The sequence below is a fragment of the Plecotus auritus genome (genome assembly GCF_963455305.1).
Source record: "Plecotus auritus genome assembly, chromosome: 3".
In the NCBI taxonomy this organism is placed as follows: domain Eukaryota; kingdom Metazoa; phylum Chordata; class Mammalia; order Chiroptera; family Vespertilionidae; genus Plecotus; species Plecotus auritus.
Window position 1 is genome coordinate 160164568 of NC_137772.1, and position 21711 is coordinate 160186278.

Genomic DNA, 21711 nt, shown 5'->3' on the forward strand with positions numbered 1-21711 from the left:
ACTGAGAAATGTTTCTCATCCTGGAGTGTTGGGTGCTTCTCCACACTTCTAGGCCTTAGGGCTGTTCACTTCTGGGCCTGTCACCCTGCTCACCTTAAGAAGCACAGCTCTCTCGGTCTCCTTCTGAGATTCTCCACTGAGCATTCTCTGCTGGACAGACACTGCCTTCAGTTCTTCCCGCCACCAGAAAACCATCACAGGTCTTTTGAATGCCATCTTTGGCAATGGCATTTTACCTTGCTTTGGGTGCAGGTCATGGCTGTCATTCTAGCATCTGTTCTTTCTGTTGGGTAGTGGACAGAAGGAATGATGGTCATGAATTTCCATTTAATTCTTCTTTATTGCAAGATTGTCACTCTACAACAACGTATCATGACAAAAAAATGCTAAGCAATGCGAGGAAAAGTAATTCCATTCTGCATACAACTAGAGAGGCAACACAGTACTGTAGAAACAACCCCGAACTTCAGTCATTTAATCATACCCCATCTCACTTCAGAGAGAGGCAGAGATGACACCCAAGTCTTTTGTTACCAATGAGTGGTGCATGTCATTGGGCAAGTCACCTAATATTTGTGGCTCGATTTTTCAACAACATCAAGCAATAATAATACCTCCTCTACTTTCCTTAATTTGTTATAAGATTAAAATTGTGGATGTGAAAGTGCATTGTAAAATACAGAGCACTCCGCTGAACCCCAAGCTGCTGTGACGTGACTGACTCCAGCCTTCAAACAGCCTTTATTGTCTTTCTGCTCATTGGGCAGCTCAACAGAGACTGCCATCATCCGGCAGACCCACTCATCCCAGTTTGCCAGAAACTTTCCTGATTTTAACAATAAAAGTCCAGCATCCCAGAAGCCCCTAAGTCCCAGGCAGATCAGGGTGCGTTGCTGTCTAAGCCATAAGGAAGTTCCTTAGGAAGAAGAAAGCTGACCAGAGCTAATATCCTTTCCACATCCCCTCTACAGAAAAGAGGCCAGCGAGGTATTTTCCTAAGTCTGGGCTCTGTTCACCAAAACCACCCTAAAGCAAAGAGATTTTCTGAGAAGGCATAAAGCTGGATGGTCGCTGCCCGGAAGGGGGTATATCACTACATATCAGTCATTATAGCCAATAGAGTTACATTGATAAGGAAATGAGCACTCGCGGGCATTCAGGATACCATCCTTAAAGCCAGACCCGCCTCACTTTCTGTGCCCATCAGCAGGTCCTCATGCCCTATGTAGCTGAGAATGGGAAACTGTCTGAGCCCAGGGCCAGTGCCCAGGCAGCTCTGCTCTCCCCACCCCCTCCTATCTCTTCCCACATCCAAGGATCTAGGTAGCATTTCATGCACTTTCACAACGAGGTGAAATTTTCAGTCCAGCTGAGATCATGTGAAATGGTCACTTTTTTTTTGAACCAGAGCCAATAAATTAATTATTACAACCTGAATTGCAGGTTCCCAGCCAGCCTTGGGCTGGTGAACTCAGTGGCTCAGTTCTGACTCCCACACTCGCACCCTCCTCAGGAGCGTGAAGAGGTGATGTGGCCAGGCTCCTCCCACAGCTGCCTGCCCGGGACCTCCCGCTGCAGACACAGCCTAATCAAAGGCCTCTTGTTTTCTGTTGGCTCTGGAACTCACAGGCTGCGGGTGTCTCTGTAGCATGTCGTGGACACTTAAAGAAAACAAAAGGACGGATCCAGTTCCATTACTTTGGCTCTATCACAGCAGTGTATGGGAAGAGAAGGTATAAAACTATACCAAAATGGTAGCAATAGAATAAACACCTCTCTCTGAGTTTCATAGAAGAAATGGAACGTTGGGTGATGAGAGGAGACTTCAGTAGCTCCAAAACTGCTGTCAGAAAAACAATCCCCAAACTGGCCAAACGAGCTGGACTGCTTCCCCATGAATCATCGGCATTACCTCAGGCCTGTGATGGGCTGGTGTCCATGGGCCGGTTCCCTCTCACCTGTGGGAAACAGGCTCTGAAAATGGAGAGCTGCCACCATCACCAACAGCTTCCTGGTCTCCCCAGGGCTGGGCACAGGAGTCTTTATGCTTTTACATTTTATAAAAATCCCTTTACAAATGTAATGATGTGTTTTATAGTGCATTTTTGGGGAATGTTGAGAAATAGATTTTAGGACTTGGGAAGTTGGGAGGGGGCATAGGAATGAAATTGTGGGTATTTTCAATGATTCATGGTTGCTTCACTGGAGAGAGATCAATGTGTGCTGACAAATGTTTTACCAGGTGCTCTGGGTGGGGGTGGGAAGGAACCACAACCAAAACCTGACTTGTAGTGTTTGCTCATTCCCATGGTGTAAATACTCCCACCGTGACCAATTTAGCTGGCTCCAGCTTACCACTGAGAGTAATTCTAGTTTTCTTTGCCAAGGTTGGTCTTACCTGATGCATGTTATAAAAATATATTTATTAAGAATTAATATTCATCCAAATGATTTAAGTTATAATACTCTAACAAGAATGTCTTTTATCTTTCTTACTACCCTTTAGCAATTACGTCTCTTATTCGTACTCTCAGTCCCCAGACAGAAAAGTCTGTTTCTTTTTCTTATTTAGCTCTTATTCCCTTTCTCTATGCTGAGAACTAGTCTGTAGCCAGAAGATTTTCCTGTTTTTATCCTTTACCTTTGTTTTGTTTGTTTTTCTTAAAACCCCTAAACATTTTCATGTCACTCAGCAATTCCCTTTTTACCTTAACACTTAAAACCTCAGTCGACTCCTATGGTTTTAGGATAAAGCTGAAACTCCAGGGCCTTTGTGAGATGGTTTTGATCTCAGCTTAAGGCCTCTCCAGTCTCCCCTCATGAAACTTGCACTCTGACTTCTCCAAATTTCTTGCAGCAACCTGAATACCCTGAGCTGCTTACTGTCTCCAAGCCTTCCCATCTGTGGCTTCCTCTGAGCATCCTCCTCCCAGATCCCTTTATGTTAGGTTTATTCTGGGCATCTAATCGTGGCAGCTGCAGCACTCTTTGCTTATCCAGGTCTCAGTAGTGACAGTAACGATGGGATGGAACTATCTCCTTCTGTTTAGGCTATGACCCATTTGGCGCTGGGACAGTAATCCTACTTGATTCCTGGGACCTACCAAAATACCTGGTTCTATACCAAATGCTCAACAAATGCTTGCTTGTTGAACAAATGAATAAACACATGAATGATCATTGAGGTGATGTCACTTTTGATTCCTATTTTGATTCTAAAGTGTTAAAATCCCTTAATCATTAATTGCAATGTCCGTCAATACATTTGCAAAGGAGATTGGTTCAGTAAAATATGATACAGCCATCAAGTAGAATTAAAATATTGTAGTAAAGTTTCAAAAAGTGAAAAATCCAGAAAAAAACTGTGTGGCCCTTGTCGGTTTGGCTCAGATGGTTAGAACATCGGCCCATGGACCTAAGGGTCAAGGGTTCAATTTCTGGTCAAGGGCACATACCTGGGTTGCAGGTTTGATCCCCAGCCCAGTCTCAGAGGCAACCAATCAATGTTGTGTCACATTGATGTGTCTTCTCTCTCTCTCTCTCTCTCTCTCTCTCTCTCTCTCTCTCTCTCTCTCTCTTCCCTCCCTTCTACTCTTTGAAAATCAGTGGAAGAGATATCCTTGAGTGAAGACTAAAAAATAAAAACAACAACAAAAAACCTGTGAGCAGCATATCTATCTCATGTAAATAAAAATATACATATGCATACATATATATGAAAGTTTTCAGAAGTATATGTAAATAGATTTTTATTTTTCTGTTTGATTTTTGTTTTACCATGTACATTTATACTTTTATATAAAAACATATATATGAGAAAAACATTAGCAGAGATTATATAATGTTAGAATTATGAGCCTTTTTTCTTATTTATACTTCTCTGTAATTAGTAAACATAAATTATATTTTTAAAACCAAAGCTAAAGGTAGTGATGTTTTTCAACTGGCAGATTTTTCAACATTGCATATGAACCCACCTCCAATAAGTGGGTTATCTTTCTAATTTATAGTTTCAGTGAAACCTGTTTCCTGGCAATGGTTGCCAGGACACACCTCCTTCTCTCCTGCTCTCCATTACTTTCACTTTAAAAACCTAAGGGCAGGAAAGCTACAGCCAGGGAAGCAATGAGGAGCATTAGCATCATTTTGTACATGTTGGATAAAAGGAGCTCTCAACATATTCCACTGAGCTTGTGCCTCTGATTCCAACAATGTCCCTTGTAGAACTGTCTCCCTTTAAGCCTTGTGAGAAAAGTCTCAGAACATAAAGAAAAATAATTACTACTTCTCACTTTGGTGCTGGTCTGTAGAACAAAGAGTTTCTATAACTGCCTTAAAAGGAATATATTCCTCTCCTTACCTATCACATATTATTTCCTTAACATAGTGCTACAGACTCAACAAAGAAACAGGTTGTGAAATAATACAGAAAGTTTTTGTTTGCTTGTTTCTTGTTAATCCTCATCTGAGGGTATTTTTCCCATTGCTTTTCAAAGAGTGGAAGGGATGGAAGGAAGGAGGAAGGGAGGGAGGGAGGTGGGAAAGAGGGAAGGAGAGAAACATCAATGTGAGAGAGACACATCAGCCAGTTGCCTCCTGCATGCACCCTGACCGGGCCAGGGAGTGAACCCATAACCCAGGCAAGTGCCCTTGAACCATGCTTTGGTGCACAGACCGAAACTCCAATCAATGAGTCACACCAGCCAGGGTCAGAAAGTTATTTTTATTTATTTATTTTTTAAATATACATTCTATTGATTTTTTTACAGAGAGGAAGGAAGAGAGATAGAGAGTTAGAAACATCAATGAGAGGGAAACATCGATCAGCTGCCTCCTGCACACCCTCTACTGGGGATGTACCCGCAACCAAGGTACATGCTCTTGACTGGAATCGAACCTGGAACCCTTGAGTCCACAGGCCGACGCTCTATCCACTGAGCCAAACTGGTCAGGGCCAGAAAGTTATTTTTGATTAAAAGTCCATCTATCAACATCTATAATAATAAAAGCATAATATGCTAATTAGACCAGACAGCCAAATGACCTTCCGGACGTCCTTCCTGATGAAGTGGCAGCCGGGGACCAAGGCAGAGATGGTTAGAGGCGATGAGGCAGGCAGGCAAGTGGTTAGGGCGATGAGGCAGGCAGGCAGATGTGGTTAGGAGTGATCAGGCAGGCAGGCCAGCAGTTATGGGCAATCAGGCAGGCAGGTGAGTGGTTATGGGTGATCAGGCAGGCAGGCAGAGGTGGTTAGGGGAGATCAGGCAGGCAGGCAGAGGGGTTAGGGGTGACCAGGCAGGCAGGCAGAATGGTTAGGGGTGATCAGGCAGGCAGGCAAGTGAGCGGTTAGGAGCTAGTGGTCCAGGATTGTGGGAGGGATGTCCGACTGCCGGTTTAGGCCTGATCCCTGTGGATTGGGCCTAAACCAGCAGTCGGACATTCCCTGAGGGGTCTTGGTTTGCGAGAGGGTGCAGGCCGGGCTGAGGGACCCCCCTTGTGCACAAATTTTGTGCACTGGGCCTCTAGTCCAATAATAAAGAAGTAATCACCCCCAACTGCCCTCCCCACACCAGTGCACGAATTTCGTGCACCAGGCCTCTAGTCCTATATAATAAAAGGCTAATATGCAAATTCACCAAATGGCTGAATGACTGGTTGCTATGATGCGCACTGACCACCAGGGGGCAGACGCTCAATGCAGGAGCTGCCCCCTGGTGGTCAGTGTGCTCCCTCAGGAGGAGCACCACTCAGCCAGAAGCTGGGCTCATGGCTGGCGAGTGCAATGGTGATGGCAGGAGCCTCTCCCACCTCCACGGCGGTCGGACATCCCCTGAGAGCTCCCAGATTGCGAGAGGGCCCAGGCCAGGCTGAGGGACCTCCCTGCAAGTGCACAAATTTCGTGCACCAGGCTCTAGTTAAAAAATAAAAAGAAAAAATTCCACCCTGGCTGTGTGGCTTAGTGGTTGGGTTAACATATTCCAATATTCTTTATAATTAATTGGCATTTAATCCTGGTTGTGTGACCTTCGCACATTATGTGGCTTCTCTTAACCTTTATTTCTTCCTCTGTAAAAGGAAGACAGACCAGAGGGGGAATAGTTCTCTGAATTAATTAGGATGCTTTTTACTGCAAGTAACAGAAAACCCATTCCAACTGACTTGAATAATAAGGACAAATCTTAGTTTGCATAAAGGAAGTCCAGAAGTAGAATAAGTTCAGCATTGGCTAATCCAATGATGCAATGATTTTATCAAGACCCAGTTGCTCTGTCTCTCTAATCTGCCATCCATATCATCTCAGGAAGGCTCTTTTAGGGTTGTAGGATGGCTGCACGTAGTGTTTAGGGCATCCTTCTTTATCTCCATCAGGTGCAATAGAGAAACTGGCTCCCTGTGTCTTTCTTCAGTGTATAAAAGATAAGCTTTTAGCAAATCTTTTCTTATGTCTTATTAACCACAATTGGATCACATGCAGTTTCAGATCTAACTCTTGGATGAGGGATAATATTGACTTTAGAACAATTAGATTCACTCCTGGAACTCATTTTTTCCTGAGGTCCATGGAGAAGAGTAACACCTGAACAAATTTGGGATTCTGTTAGGAAGGAAAAAGTGGAAGTGGATACTGGGCTGGCACCCAAGCACCCGCACACCTTTTACAAGGTCAAAAAGTCCATTCTCCCCTAAGACACCAGTTACTGAGTCTGGGTGACATTCCTAGAAATCATGTACTAAAATGTTTGTGGCCCTGACCGGTTTGGCTCAGTGGATAGAGTGTCGGCCTGCGGACTAAAGGGTCCCAGGTTCGATTCCGGTCAAGGGCATGTACCTTGGTTGTGGGCACATGCCCAGTGGGGGGTGTGCAGGAGGCAGCTGATCGATGTTTCTCTCTCATCGATGTTTCTAACTCTCTATCCCTCTCTCTTCCTCTCTGTAAAAAATCAATAAAATATATTTAAAAAATAAATAAATAAAAATAAAAATGTTTGTGGCTAGTTGTATTTAAGGTTTTGTTGTTCTCTGACAAGAGTAGAAGAGCAGTATGCTTAAAATTTTTTTTCTTATAGTTCAATCCACTGTTTAATGCCAAACAAATATATTTAGGGATACCAATTCTTAGAAAATGTTTTATAATATTATTTTTAGAAAGAAAAAAAACCCTCTCAGTTTAGGAATCCAAAGCAGCAATTTGGATGGCAATATTTTACTTTTAGACTTAAAAAATACTTGTATGGCATTTGCCAAAAAATACTACCCGAGAGGTGCTAGCTCTTGATGTTATTTAAACCTCTAAGTCTTTATTTCTCCATCTAAATGTAAGGATAGCAATACCCACCCTGCTCTGAGATAACGTATCTGAAAGAGTATTGTAAAGTGTAAACAACTAAAGAGGTGAGATGTTAGTACAGCCAGGGCCTCACTGTCGACACACAGGATTTATAAGGACAAAGGCACTTCTTCCAAAGACTAAGGCCTGTCCAATTGACAAAGAGAGGAGTTTCCATAAAACAGACCTCTGTGCAGCACAGCAGTTCACTAATTGTTAACTTGGACTTGATCTCCTTGTATCCCTCCTCTCTCATTTTAAGTAAGCTTTGGGGGCTTCTGTGCCTCAGATAGTTTTTACTGACAGGAAAGCAGAGGCTACACGAATTTAGTGTTCTTCCTGTCCCAGGAAAGCCATTGTTCATTGAAAAGACAATGGGAAGTATCAAATTGAAAAGACAATTTGAAGACAAAGAAAGAGGGAGAGAGTGGGAAAGGGGGAGAGACCTTCAGATCCCCTGGGCACCTGAGATTTAGAACCACTCCTTGGCTGTGTCCCAAGGAAGTAGCAGACCTATAAGCAGACCTCAGGAGAGCAAGATTCTAACAACAACAAACATAGTGAGCAAACCTTCTGGGACCACTGCAGGCTTGCGTAAGGACTGGAGTGATCAACTGTCCCAATTTGCCTAGCACAGCCCCTGGGACGTTGGACTTGCAGCACTAAAACCAGAAAAGTGCTGGCAAAATAGGATGAGTTGGTTTCCTGAGGGGGAATAAGTGGCAGCCATGATGGAGTAGAGATCAGAAAACCTTCTCCTGCTCTGTGGGCACCTTGTATGTTTTCCCCAGCTGGGAGTTGCCTGTGGAGAGCAGGGTATTCCAACCAGGACTGAGTGCTTTGGGGCAGTCAGATATATTCAACTTTAAGTTTTTTAAAGGAAACAAAAAAGTAATGTTTTTGCATACCATAGTTTGGGCACTAAAATTCATATTTTATACACAGAAATCAACCGAAAAATCACTTAACAAAGCTTTGTGGCCAGATATATTTTGGAATTCAGAACTCTTTGGATTTTAGAAAGATATTGTGGGATATGTTCTTTATAATACATGGCAGCTCTAATACAGTACCCCATAGTCAAACACACTGATATTTCTATAGAAATATTTATATTTATATTAAATGAATTAAAGAACAATAAATAGGCTTAGTTCCGGCCAGGTTGTGCTCTCAAATGAGTCCAAATGAGTTCAGGTTAGTTTAGATTTTGCCACCAAGTTAATTAGTTTTCAGAAATTTTAGTATTTTGGAACTATGGTTAATGAATGGAGTGTTGCTATATTTGTAAATATTTATAAATATAAAGATACATCCTCTATTATAATGTTAGCTGAAAAACAAAATCTACCCCTTGTTTACCAATATTGACTTAAGATTCTGGAGGATTTATGAATATCAAATATTACTTAACATACTTACAGAATTTATCAGTCCCTAATATTGGAATAGATAGTGCATTTAAATGACAATATGATGCAAGATTCAAATGTTTTATTTACACATTATAGATTTTTATTCAGACAACCAAAGTGTGATGATCACAATTTAAAATAGCTTTCCATAAAGGTCCATTGAAATGTTGGATTTGCCTGCCCTAATAATGAAGAAGTAAGATATACCACACCTACCAGAATGGCTACTTACCATCAATAAATCAACTAACAAGTGCTGGAAAGGAAACCCTAGTTCATTGCTGGTGGGAATGCAGAATAGTATAGCCACTGTGGAAAACGGTATGGAGTCTCCTCAAAAAATTAAAAATGGAATTGCTTTTTGACCCAGCGATCCCACTTCTGGGAATATGTTCTAAGAATCCCAAACACCAATCAGAAAGAATATATGCACCCTTATGTTCATAGCAGCACAATTTACAGTAGCTAAGATCTGGAAATAGCCCAAGTGCCCATCAGTAGATGGGTGGATAAAAAAACTGTGGTACATTTACACCATGCTATCCTATGCAACTCTTATCCTTTGCGACAGCATGGAGGGCCCTGGAGAGTATTATGCTAAATGAAATAAGCCAGTTAGAGAAATACAAGTATCACATGATCTCACTTTTAAGTGGAATCTAATGAACACAATAAATAGATGAACAAAACAGGTCCAGAGGCATGGGTGCATGGAACAAACTGACAGATCTCAGAGAGAAGCGGGGGGAGGGGACAGGAAGAGATTAACCAAAGAACTTATAAGCATATATGCGTAGCCTATGAACACAGACAATAGTGTGGTGAAGGCCTGGAGTGGGGCAGGGGCTGGGTAGGGGTGGGGGGAAGAGGAAGGAAATGAAGAACATCTATAATACTGTCAACAATTAAGAAAAAAAAAAGAAAAAGTAAGATATATTTCCTTGAGTGATACTGAACTACAGGGTGATGACCTGTAAGTTTTCTCCAGGGCTTTTGGCCAAAATAGTTTTGTTTAATGTCTATGTGGAAGCAAAGTCAAGGACATTGGTTTACAAACTGCTATTAGGGCTCTACAGAAATAATAACAATAGCAATACTAACAACAACAATAATAATAACAAACAATGCATTTGTTTGTAAGCCTATAAGGTGTGGCTATTGTGAGAACACTTAATTATATGCAAGCACAATCATTCTCCGTCCTGACTCTAATAATTATTTTCAGGGCCTGGAGAGCTGCGTCAAATAAGTTTACAGTGTCTAAAACTTTGGTGGTTTCATTATTATTCTTCACTAGAAAGATAGCCCAGATCTAATTTATTCAGAGCTTTGAAGATAAGATTCAGCGTCAGCATCAAATTCAGTTGTAGATCAGTAATAAGTGAAAGAAGCACTGGCTCATTAATCATAATTCTTAGATTTTCCTTTCCACAAGGAAAGCCTTGGGGAAAGTGAAGGCATCTTAGATATTTCCTCTCTAATGAAACCATGCATAACGTATATCAAAATTGGTCTTGATGTCCACATTTGCACCTATCTTATTTTGCCATATAACATGCAATTTCTCATTCTAATCACATATGATGGTTTGTAAAACTTGATGCTTTGGGTAGGTGTTTTTTTCTTCTTTTCATGTGTTTTTCAAAGGCTTCAAATCAATCTTCTTGTTTAAATCATCTATTTTGTCTTTTGAAATCTCCTTGTGTCAGACATTCATTTCCATTCCTTCCATTTTGATATTCATGACAAGCCCAATACATGCACTGAAATCTGAAATATTTATGGGTAGACAACACTGTGCCTCTAATTACTGCAAATGAGGCTCCTTGTCTCTTTCATGGTATCTCCTCAGAGAGGGAACGTGTGAAGAGCTGTGGTAATCATTTTATTTTTTTTTTCCAGCTCTTTTAAAACCTTCATAAAAACTCTCTTCACACCAACTACCCAGTGGCAAATGCATTTAATGTTCCCTGTGGCCTCTACCCCACTTGTTTGCCTTGTAGAGGCTGCCGGGCCTGATCCTTTGGCCTACAATGCTCCTATGATTTGTGGGCCACATCCAGGGCCCTGAAAGACCCTCAACTGGAGGAATGTCAGCAACTGAAAGATGAATAGACAAAGCTGCCTTTCTGTTATGCATATTGGCCAATTTTGCTTTCTTTTATGCTCTAAAGTTTAGTGGACTAAGAGGATCAACACTGTTCTTCTTGCCAAATTTCCCCCAGGATTCCAGCTAACACTAACCCCAACACCGAAAACAAACAAACAAAACCAGAATGAAAACACATTCCATATTTTTAGGTTAACTATTAAATGTAATAACTGATTTCTTCAAGCCTTGGGCATGTAAGTCTTTATTTCTTTCCATTGTCAATCTACAATTAATCACCCTATAGAATAAGAAATCACAGAGAAATGAAAAGTCATGGAAATGTACCAATTATAAGTAAATTATTATACTTTATTATTTTGTGGTGTAAGTCCCAAACCATCCACACTGAAGTTCAAGCTAAAACCTCAGTAGGAGGTTTCTGTTTTTCAAAGTCTGCTGTTGTTTATAAGAATATTACTATAAGTAAGAGATAGTTAGATTTCCTTAAGTAACTTTTTTTTGTTAAAAAATGACTTTCCACCCTGTAACAGTTGATACCATCAGCACCCAATAAAAGATGACTCTTTATTCTTTAAATTCGATCATATACTCAATACTGTGGAATAAACCCAAAAGGAACGGTGTGTGTAGACCATAGAAACACTTTGAGATAGTGAACCCAGAAGGAACTGGTGTTTGTGTAGACCACAGAAGCACTTTGAGATAGAAAAGTCCTGGAGTGAAGATTGGTCGAACCTCCATCTTTATCAGCGTCTCATCTGATTGCCCTCCACAGGATTGATTTCTATTTATCAACCTGGAAAGAAAATGCAGATTTCTTATCAGTGTAGCATCTACTGTGCTCCTTTCTTTCCCATTTGGAGCCAATGATTTCCTCTAGATTCATAGTGGTCGGCAAACTGCGGCTCACGAGCCACATGAGGCTCTTTGGCCCCTTGAGTGTGGTTCTTCCACAAAATACCACGGCCTGGGCGAGTCTATTTTGAAGAAGTGGCATTGGAAGAAGTTTAAGTTTAAAAAATTTGACTCTCAAAAGAAATTTCAATCCTTGTACTGTTGATATTCGGCTCTGTTGACTAATGAGTTTGCCGACCACTGCTCTAGAATGTTACAAACAATGAGATCAGTCAGCCCAGAGACTAAACTAATAGGAAGGTAACACTAAAGTCTTCTGGATAGCCATCAAGTTGAAAAGAACAAGAACAAAAATTATCTAAAGGACCAATGCCAGGGCCTACAACTAATGTGAATCATTAGTCTTAAGTCTCAAAGTCTTCTTTGTATCTCCTACTTGTGATAAGTCTATAAATGGTAATACTTGAATTAGCTGTGCTTTGAGTTTTCCCTTCAAACATAGAACATTTGGTGTGTTGTTTTTTTTTCTCCCATGTAGAAAATTGGAAGCTTCCACCTGCTACCTTGAAAATTAGGTCATCCATCTTCTCATAAAAACCTAAGTGGAACCAGAATTAATATTTTAAGACAAATATTTGTTGCAATCATTGCATCGATACCAAACAGGTGTTTTTAACCTGAAATTTCTAGAGAAATAAAACACCTGCAAAGAACTATCCCCGCCCCGCGCAGCCCCCCCCCCACACACACACACACACACACACCCAAACATGCTTCAGAATAGCAATTAGGGTTCAGGGAGATGACCTTTACGTAATGATATGAACTGCCCCTAAGTGAGTCCTCAAGTGCTACCTTGTCTCGAGGCTGCATCCTTCCCCACTGAGCACTGACAGAGAGCTCTGATGCTGGTATCTACTCACTGTCAAACCGCTGGAAAATGCGTTGGTCCCTTGCCCTCAATTCACAGTGTAGGAAACAATGCACTTTAAAAACCTGTGTCTTCAGGTACAGATTTATGTGACAGGTGGGCTAGGGCAATAAACTTTGTGCTGTGCATGGATGTAATCCAATCACCTACAACAGTGCCTGGAACATAGAGGATATTCAATGAGTGAATGAAAGGAGGACCTTCAAGGTCATGGAAGACTACCCTAGTAAAGCGATACTTCCTTGGGGTTACCATTTCTAGCTTTCCTGGGTTGTTTCTGGCCTGTCCCTCTATCTCCACAGAAGAAAAAAATAGAATTTGGGGGGGTTACAGGTCTAGGATAGAATTGCTTATTCACAGGGCATGTGCTTACTTATCATACTACACTGTAAGTATTTACTTGTCTACCTTCTCCAGGGCTGATGTATCCATTAGGCAAAGTAGGCACACATACACACACACACAAAAAAAACAAAAAAACACACACAAAAAAAACACCCTCAGGTCTAAGTAATATATATAAGCCTATATAATAAAAGGCTAATATGCAAATAGACCAAATGGGGGAACCACCAGAACAACCAAACAACCGGTCCCTATGACATGCACTGACCACCAGAGGGCGTATGCAGAACATGGTGGGTGTCCGCTGTGGCGGGATGGTGGAGCAGGTGAGCGGGGGTGCCAGACCAAGGCAGGGTGCCGGGTGCCGTTATTGTCATCGGGCCGAGCCTCTGGTGGTTACTGAAAATTCTTACTCCCACTCCATGGTCCCTCCCGGCACTTGAACCACTACTGGAGCCAGAGCTGCCACTCACACCCACTGCTGGTGCCCAGCACTGGCCCCACTCACACCCACAGCTGGAGCTGCTGCTCGCACCCACTACTGGTGCCCGGTGCTGGTCCCGATCGCTCAGTGCCATCAGCGGGTGTCAGCAGTGACTGTGGGCCCCAATCACCCCTGAGGGCTTCTACACCTCCTCCTGATCCTGAGGGGTGATCGGAGCAGCAGCTGCCATTCACACCCACTGCTGGCGCCAGCCCCAATTGCTTCGTGCTTTCAGCAGGTGTTAGCAGGGCTGGTGCAGTCAGCATGTGGGAGCAGTGGCAGTGGGAGCAGGGCTGCTGGCAGACAGGTGACCGGGGCCGCAGTGAGAGAGGCCAGGTGGGGGCACGGAGGATGGGCCAAGACCAGCCCCTGTGTCTCCCGCAGCCTCATGGCCCACAGTTCCTTTCAAGATGCATGAATTCTTGCACTGGGCCCCTCGTGTATAATATTAAAATACAAAAATGTCATCTTCATTTCAACTGTTATAAAATACCACTTTAGCCCTGACCAGTTTGGCTCAGTGGATAAAGCATCCACCTGTGGACTGAAAGGTCCCAGGTTCGATTCTGGTCAAGGGCATGTACCTTGGTTGCGGGCACAGAGGCAGCTGATTGATGTTTCTCTCTCATCGATGTTTCTAACTTTCTATCCCTCTCCCTTCCTCTTTGTAAAAAGTCAATAAAATATATTTTTAAAAAATTTTAAAAATACCACTTTAAATATTATTTAGTGGAGGAAGGGACCCATGAAGGCAAAAGTGCCTAAGGCCCATGATAGTCCTACTCCTGACCACATCTCCATTAGGTGTGAGCTCATTGTGCTTTATGAGAATAACATTTGGTTGTTGTTTTTTGTCTTTGTAAACTTGCAACCTGCCACAAGATCTGGCAAACATTTGGTGCTTAATATATGTTTGAGGAATGACTAAAATTAATCTCATGAATATGCATTCTTAATGAAAGTGAGCCAGAAAAAAATATTGGACATTAATATGATTTAAGTGCAACAGAGGAAGCAGGCAGAAAAGGGCTGATGAAAGAAATTGACAGGAGAAAGTAATTTTTTTTCCAGGAATGGACTGCCAATAGTAGGTGAGGATGCCTTCAAGAAGGCTTGGAAAGTGAGAGGCTGAAGCCAAAGAGTTGTGGAGAGGTATCTGGGGGAGCTTCTGTAACACGTGGGTGCTGAGTCTGTATTTGGCAGGTGAAGATGTATTTTCTGGCAGACTAATGACTGATGGAATCTGAGTGCTAGAAGTGCTCTTAAGAGCTATACTAGTCCAACTTCTCATTTTACAGAGGAAGAGAGTAAAGCCTGTTAAATTATTGGGAAGTGCCCTTTCCACTGCTCCTCCAACTCTTCTAATGATCAGAGTTGTATTTGCAAGGCAGCGTGGTGAGATGAACAACAAACATGACATTTATGTGCTTACTATGCAATTGTATAATACACATGATGTGAGCAATTCCACATGTAAGTAATAGGAGAATCATTTTTAGGAATCTTAATAGATCTATGAGATTATTTTCAGGTCACAGAATGGGACATTTTAATTCCTTATTTCTCTCAACTCCATTGCAGCTCTGATTTTGAAGCACTGTCATCGGCTTGTTCACCTCTCAAGTAAGAAGTTTGACCATATTGGTGTTATGAAATTAGATGACTGAAAATAGAGGTAGCCAAATCTGCCTAAAGTGAAACCAGAACCTCTCTCTGACCAACAACAGAACAAGGGGAAGAAGGTAAGATTATAAACAAAGTAAAGGAACTCCCCCACTATTAAGCAGAGAAACAATTTGAAGGTCACTGAAGGTGCTCTCATCTTTGCACCACAATCAGTAGGCTGAGTCCACTCTGATTACCAAAAACAAATTCCTGATTATGCAGGATCCCTATTAGGCTTTCTTTCATTCCTAGGTGACAGCTGGAAAATTGCATCCAAATGTCTAACCCATTCTTAAGTCATTTGACAAATGACTGAGGAGCTATTCTGCACCAATTGCAGTCTAGAATATGGAGATGCAAGGATGACATTTGGAGCCTGTCCTCAGGAGCTTATGGTGTAGCTGAAGGGCCACCCCAGGGGAGGGAGAAGAGGCAACAGGATGGTGTTCTGGTCATGATTACGGTATTCAAAATGACTTGGCTCCATTCTGCCTTTAGAACATTCTTATATGAGTTAACACTTGAGAGATTTTAGAATAACATCAGTTCCCCATTGTGAGCCAAAGCTAGAATGGAAGGGAATTAAGGTGGAGAGAGTAGGGGTGAGGGTGGGAGATGGGGAAGGCATTGCCATCTAAGAAGTTTTTAAGGACATTCCAGATCAGTAGAACCCATGACAGGATCTAAACTTTATTCTCCAGAACCTGAGATTAGCTTCATTGTGCAATTTACCAGATGAGAGAACTGTCTGATTAGTACATTGAACATTCTGACAGAATCAACCGACACATGGGTTATATCACCTGATAGGAAGGAGGAGGCTTCTACTTTCCAGATATAGATTGTTACCACCATGTATGGATGGGGTAGGGATGAGAATCTTGTCGCTATCTCTAGTTTGGAAACTTTAAGTCACTCTTCAATAAACTAACTCCTACTCCAGGTTCTTGGAAGGCAGACCCATTACTATTAATTATTAAGGTCCCAAAGTTCCACAAATCCTTTTCCCCGTCGAATTCACTTGTGCAATATGAGCAGATTGATTTTTATAAAATTCCAATTTCAGTATGTCATTTCCAGAGTCCAAAACTTTCAATGGCTCCTCAAGGCCAATAGAAAAAGAATAAACTCTTTACCTGACATTAGAGAGTCATCTATGATTTCAACCAAACTACTCACTGCTCCACCATGCAGGCATGCTATGAGATCTACTCAGGAACTTCACCTCATGTCAGACACATTGTCATCTTCACACCTCGCTTACACTGTCCTTAATCTGTGAAAACCCGCCATGTCGCTCTGCCTATTTATTTATTTATTGGACAAATATTTGTGGTGCATCTGTTCAGTTTCAGAAACTTAAATAGGATTTGGGCATCCAGAGATGAGCAAAGAAAGAAGAATGAATAGTAGAAAAAGTTGAAAGTTTCTGCAGCTGGATGATCATGTTGTTCATGAGGGTCCCTAATGCAGGAGCTTTGAACTTCAGCTCTGGCAGGTGCTATGCAGAAATACAAAGCCTTGTGATGACATATCACAGGAGCATCTTACCTCATTTGATGGGTCCTGGAAGGCTCCCTAAGGGAGTGATTTTTTATAGGAAATGTAAAAAATTGAGAAGATTTAGCCAGGCAATAGAGCATTCCATGAACAGAGAATCACCTATGTAACACCTTAAGGCATGCCCAAAGCCCACCCATCCTGAAAGTGTCAGCTTAATTTGCAACTTCTCCTGAAGTTTTTCCTGACCTCTGGAGTCTATGTTGAAGAACCTCTTGCTCTTCTGAACTCACCAACACTCCCATTCTGCACCACTTCCCTAAGCTTTTAAGTCACAGTTGGTCTTGTGATGGTGTCACCGTTTATGCTTTATCTTCTCACCTGGATTAGATCAAGGCTGAACCATGCTTACAATCCATATGGGCCTCTTGCTCCTAGTAGGAGCTCAATAAATATTAATTAAATGTATGTGTGCATGAATGAATGAATCAATGAATGAATGAATGAATGAATGGGCTTGGTCAGTTAAGATTGCCTGCATGGCCTCTCAGTGAACCTTGGCCCAGGGTATTGCAGCAATACAGAAGATACTGTATTATCAGCCTTTAAAAGTAAAAAGATTCACTGGCTATTTACCTCAAGAAATTGATCCTTGCCCCAATATCACCCAAAGAACCATGGAGACAGATGAGTGGTCAGAAAGAACTGGCTCTATTCATTGTGCTATGAAGATTCTTCTCCTCTACATAATAAGTGTTAGATTGTATAAATAATTCTCAAGAAAATTTCAAAATGGAATGGTCTGAGTTCTATTGGATACAATACCTTCTTAGTAAAAGAGAAATCACCTTAACCAGCCTCTGGGCACAAGAACCCTTCAATAGGAACCTACTAAAGGATGTGTGACCAATGGACCCCCTGACAGCTAACCTTTTCACCAACCAAAATTTATAATTAATATCATATCCCAGTTTGCAGCAGCAAATTCTCCTTGCCCTGCCTCCACACCTGCCAAGATTTTTATCTCAATGGCTTCCTGCCTCCTCTATCTTTATACCTCAACCTCCTTGTACCCCAACCTTCCAACTCTGTCACAAGTTGTATCATTTTTTTTTCTCAAGAAAATTTCAAAATGGAACATACACAGTTCCTTTGGGATACAACAGAAACCATTTTAATGAGTTTCTTGTGCATACTCACATTTAAAAGCTGGGCAATAATGGGGAGACAATATAATCATAGGGAGGCATCTTACCCAGAAACGGCACAGGAGAACCGAACTATTTACACCCCAGCCTCTACCCTCTGAGTTTTCCCATTCTCTGGATTTTAGATAAATTACCAGAATGAGGAGCATTTTGCATAAGTAGCAACATGATCTTTGCTGTGGGTTCCAAGCCAAAAGATACCCAACTAGATATGGCATAAAGAAAGACCCAATGAGACACAGGAGTGTAGCTTATTCTATAGATACTTTTGAGCAGCTGCTATGTTGCATATTCTGCACTGGGCACTAGAAATACAAAGGTAAAATAAAATATTGTCCTTTATTTGAAGGAGCTTGTGATCTAGGGGGATAGATTCAGACACTTCAACAATATGATCACTACATGGTGTGGTGAGAGGGAGGGAATGAGAAGTAAGAGACCTTTATTCATCTCAGGGCAGTATAAGAAGGTAGGGTGTTCTAGAGGATTAAAGATGATTCTGAAATGGATATACTAATGTTATAAAAATAGATCATATTGTCACATAGCTACATAAAAAAATTCCACTTAAAAAGAGGTCACTGTGTTTCTGAAAAATTACTTAATTTCTGGCCTAATAGATCAAATACATGAAGATCCCACAGCACAAATGAAGCCAAAGAAAGATGAGATTTGATTAGTTTAATCACTCAAAACTGACGATGCACACAGCTGTTTGCTCAGATCCTGAACTTTGATGAAAGCTTTTGTGAATTTTTCAGGACAGCATTTCTCAGCCTCAGTACTATTGACATTTTGGACTGGATAATTCTTTGTTGTGGGAGCTGCCTAGTGTATTATAGGATTTTAGCCTCTACCAACTAATTCCAGCAGCATCTTCCCCCATTTCTCCCTCCCAATTGGGACAAGTTAAAATGTCTCAAATTACTAAATGTCTCTTTGGGGACAAAATCATTCCATTAAGAACCACTAGTTTAGTATGTTTAGTACAAATGAACACAAAAACAATCATGTGTTGTTTTTTTTCAAGAATATCAATTTCTATTTCAGGCTATGTGTAATTAATGGGGACTTGTCATCATTATTGTATAGCTAAGTATTTTCTTAGACAATTTCTACTTGAGAACCAGTGATAGCTATGGCAGAAACTTCTAACTTTTTCTTTTATTTATACTTCTTTTCTCAATCACCCTAAAAAAATAACCCCTGATTTCTAGGTGGACATCCACCAAGAATGAGCCATTTCCCAATCTTGCCAATAGCTTTAAGCAGAATTAGTGTGCACCATTTTCTGAAATGTCCTTCAAAAGAGGACACGAGCCCTTCTTCTATTCCTTGTTCTGCAGCTTCATGTGAGTGTGATTGCTGGAGTTCCAGCAGCCATATTTGATTATGAAGTGACCTTGGGAATTGAAGCCACATGTGTTGGAACAACAGGTAAAAAATGTTGACACTGTCATGGGGCCTGATCAGCTAGGAACCACTGCTTCCAGACTACTATATGAGATACTGGGGGGGGGGGGGGGGGGTTTCCATTGTTATTATGGATATCTGTTACTTTCAGCAGAACCTGCTATTAACCAATACAATTGCCTAAGGTAAACATTTATTATATTTGCAAAAGTCTCTGAGCCATTATCTTCCTCATTTTAGAAAGTTTGATCAGCTGTTTCATTGAGATATTTATAGAAAATCTATCTTATCATCTCTTCCTCTGTTGCAGTACACAATATGGGTTTGTTATTTCAGTAACAACCCTCCCACTGCCTTTCACTGTATTATTTCAGTCAGTCAGTTACACCAGATACACTGTTGCCACCCAGTTACTAAAAGTTGATCTCTCCTTACACCTATCAGGCACACAGAATGAAATGATAATGCCTAATAATGGCAGAGTTGCAAGAAAAAGTATGTACTCATAGATTTCTGGTGAAAATGTGACATTTTGTCATCTTTTAAACAGCAATTTAATAATAGCTAGTAGATTTAAAAATACATACACTCTTTCACCCAACTGTCTACTTCTACGAAGTAAAATCAGTATTAATGAAGGATATATGTATAAAGATATTTATTGCATTTTACCCACAGTAGAAAAAAAATGGAAAGGGAATACTTCTCATAAAATGAAGGGCTGAATAAATTTCAGAGCCATCAACATATAGTTGGTATTTAATACCAGGGGACTAGATAAAATTGCTTAGGAGATAAAGAAGGAAAAGAGAGATTTGAGAACTGAGTCCTGGAGCATGCAACATGAAGGGGTCAGGAAAATGAAGAGGATCCAGCCAAAAAAAAAAGAAGTAGTGGCCAGTGAGGTAGATGGAGAATAAGGAGAGTAGTTGACCAACAGCCAGGAGAAGAAAGCGTTTCAAGAAGGATAGAGTGATAGACTGTGCCAAATGCTGCCACGAGGCTAAGTAAGGTGAGGACAAAGAAGGAATCATCTGATGAGGCAACATGGAAATCACTGAAGATACTGGCAAATGCCGTATCCATGGATCAGTGGAGACAACAGCTGGAGAAGAGAAAGCTCAAGAGAGAAAAGAATGTGAGGAAATGGAGACAGCAAATATACACAGTTCTGGATTTTTGGAAAGGAGGAGAGGGAAACGGTTCCATGGATTTACCAAAGGTATTTTGTTTTTAGAAGCAAATCAATGCAGCATATTTTAAAAGAAATTATATAGGCCGAATCGGAGGGACCTCAGCCAAACATAAAAGATGACAACAGCAGCTCGGCCAACTTTCGAACCTGCGAGAGGCGGGAGAGGAAAAGGAGAAGGTGATTTGAGCCAGCTCTCAAAGCAGTATTCAAGTAGAGACCTACCCTCTCATACAAAGATAAAATATAGACAGACCACTCAGGATGCCCCTGAAGAGGTTCGGAACCGTAACTTCAGAAGAGAATTAGAAGAGAGAGAGAAAGAGTTGCTGCAAGAGAAAAGAATAGAGATTGTCCAATTCGAGAACATACAACCTCCTCTTCAGTGTTAAAGAAGCCTCGGCTAGACTAGATTCCTGCTGCCAACCTCGAGGCAGATGATCCTCTAACAGATGAGGAAGATGAAGATGAAGATTTTGAAGAGGAGAGTGATGACGATGATACTGCAGCTCTTCTTGCAGAACTAGAAAAAATTAAAAAAGAAAGCTGAAGAGCAAGCCAGGAAGGAACAAGAACAAAAAGCTGAAGAAGAAAGGATTCGTATGGAAAACATTCTGAGTGGAAACCCTCTCCATAATCTCACTGGCCCATCCCAGCCTCAGGCCAACTTCAAAGTTAAAAGAAGGTGGGATGATGATGTTGTTTTCAAGAACTGTGCAAAAGGTGTGGATGACCAGAAGAAAGACAAAAGATTTGTTAATGATACGCTGCGATCTGAATTTCACAAAAAGTTCATGGAGAAATATAATAAATAGTACAGTTTTATGTGCTTAATTAAAAACTATAAAATGTACAAAAAATAAATAAAAGAAATGATATAGCATAGAGGGGAAATACATGATTCGAGAGAGAGGGGACAGTTGCAGGGTCAAGGTCATTGACTAGGTAACCTTATAGAGAGGTGTGTCTCAGACAAGAGCCAGGAGGGTGTACCCACTATGAACCAAGGGAAGGCAGAATAAATAGGCAGGTATGATGGCACATTTGGTGGTAGAATGAGAGGAAATTCTCCTTGATTGTTTTGGTCAACATCCAACTGAAACCAGAACTGCCCAGCCTATGTCACCAATGCACAGACTCATGGGTTAGATACATGCTTATGGTATTAAGCCACTAAAATAGGGATGATGTGTTCTATGATGTTATGGTGGCAATAGATAACTGATGCAAGGATTGTTCCATGTCAGTACATATAGAGTTACC

General features: G+C 41.3%; 1 pseudogene across 1 annotated transcript; it reads left to right on the forward strand.

Annotated features, from left to right (window-relative positions):
* The first annotated feature begins 20567 nt into the window (after positions 1 to 20567).
* Positions 20568 to 21263, forward strand: LOC308244880 (spliceosome-associated protein CWC15 homolog; annotated as a pseudogene). Its single transcript has one exon. The product of its transcript is annotated as a spliceosome-associated protein CWC15 homolog (transcript).
* Positions 21264 to 21711: the final 448 nt, after the last annotated feature.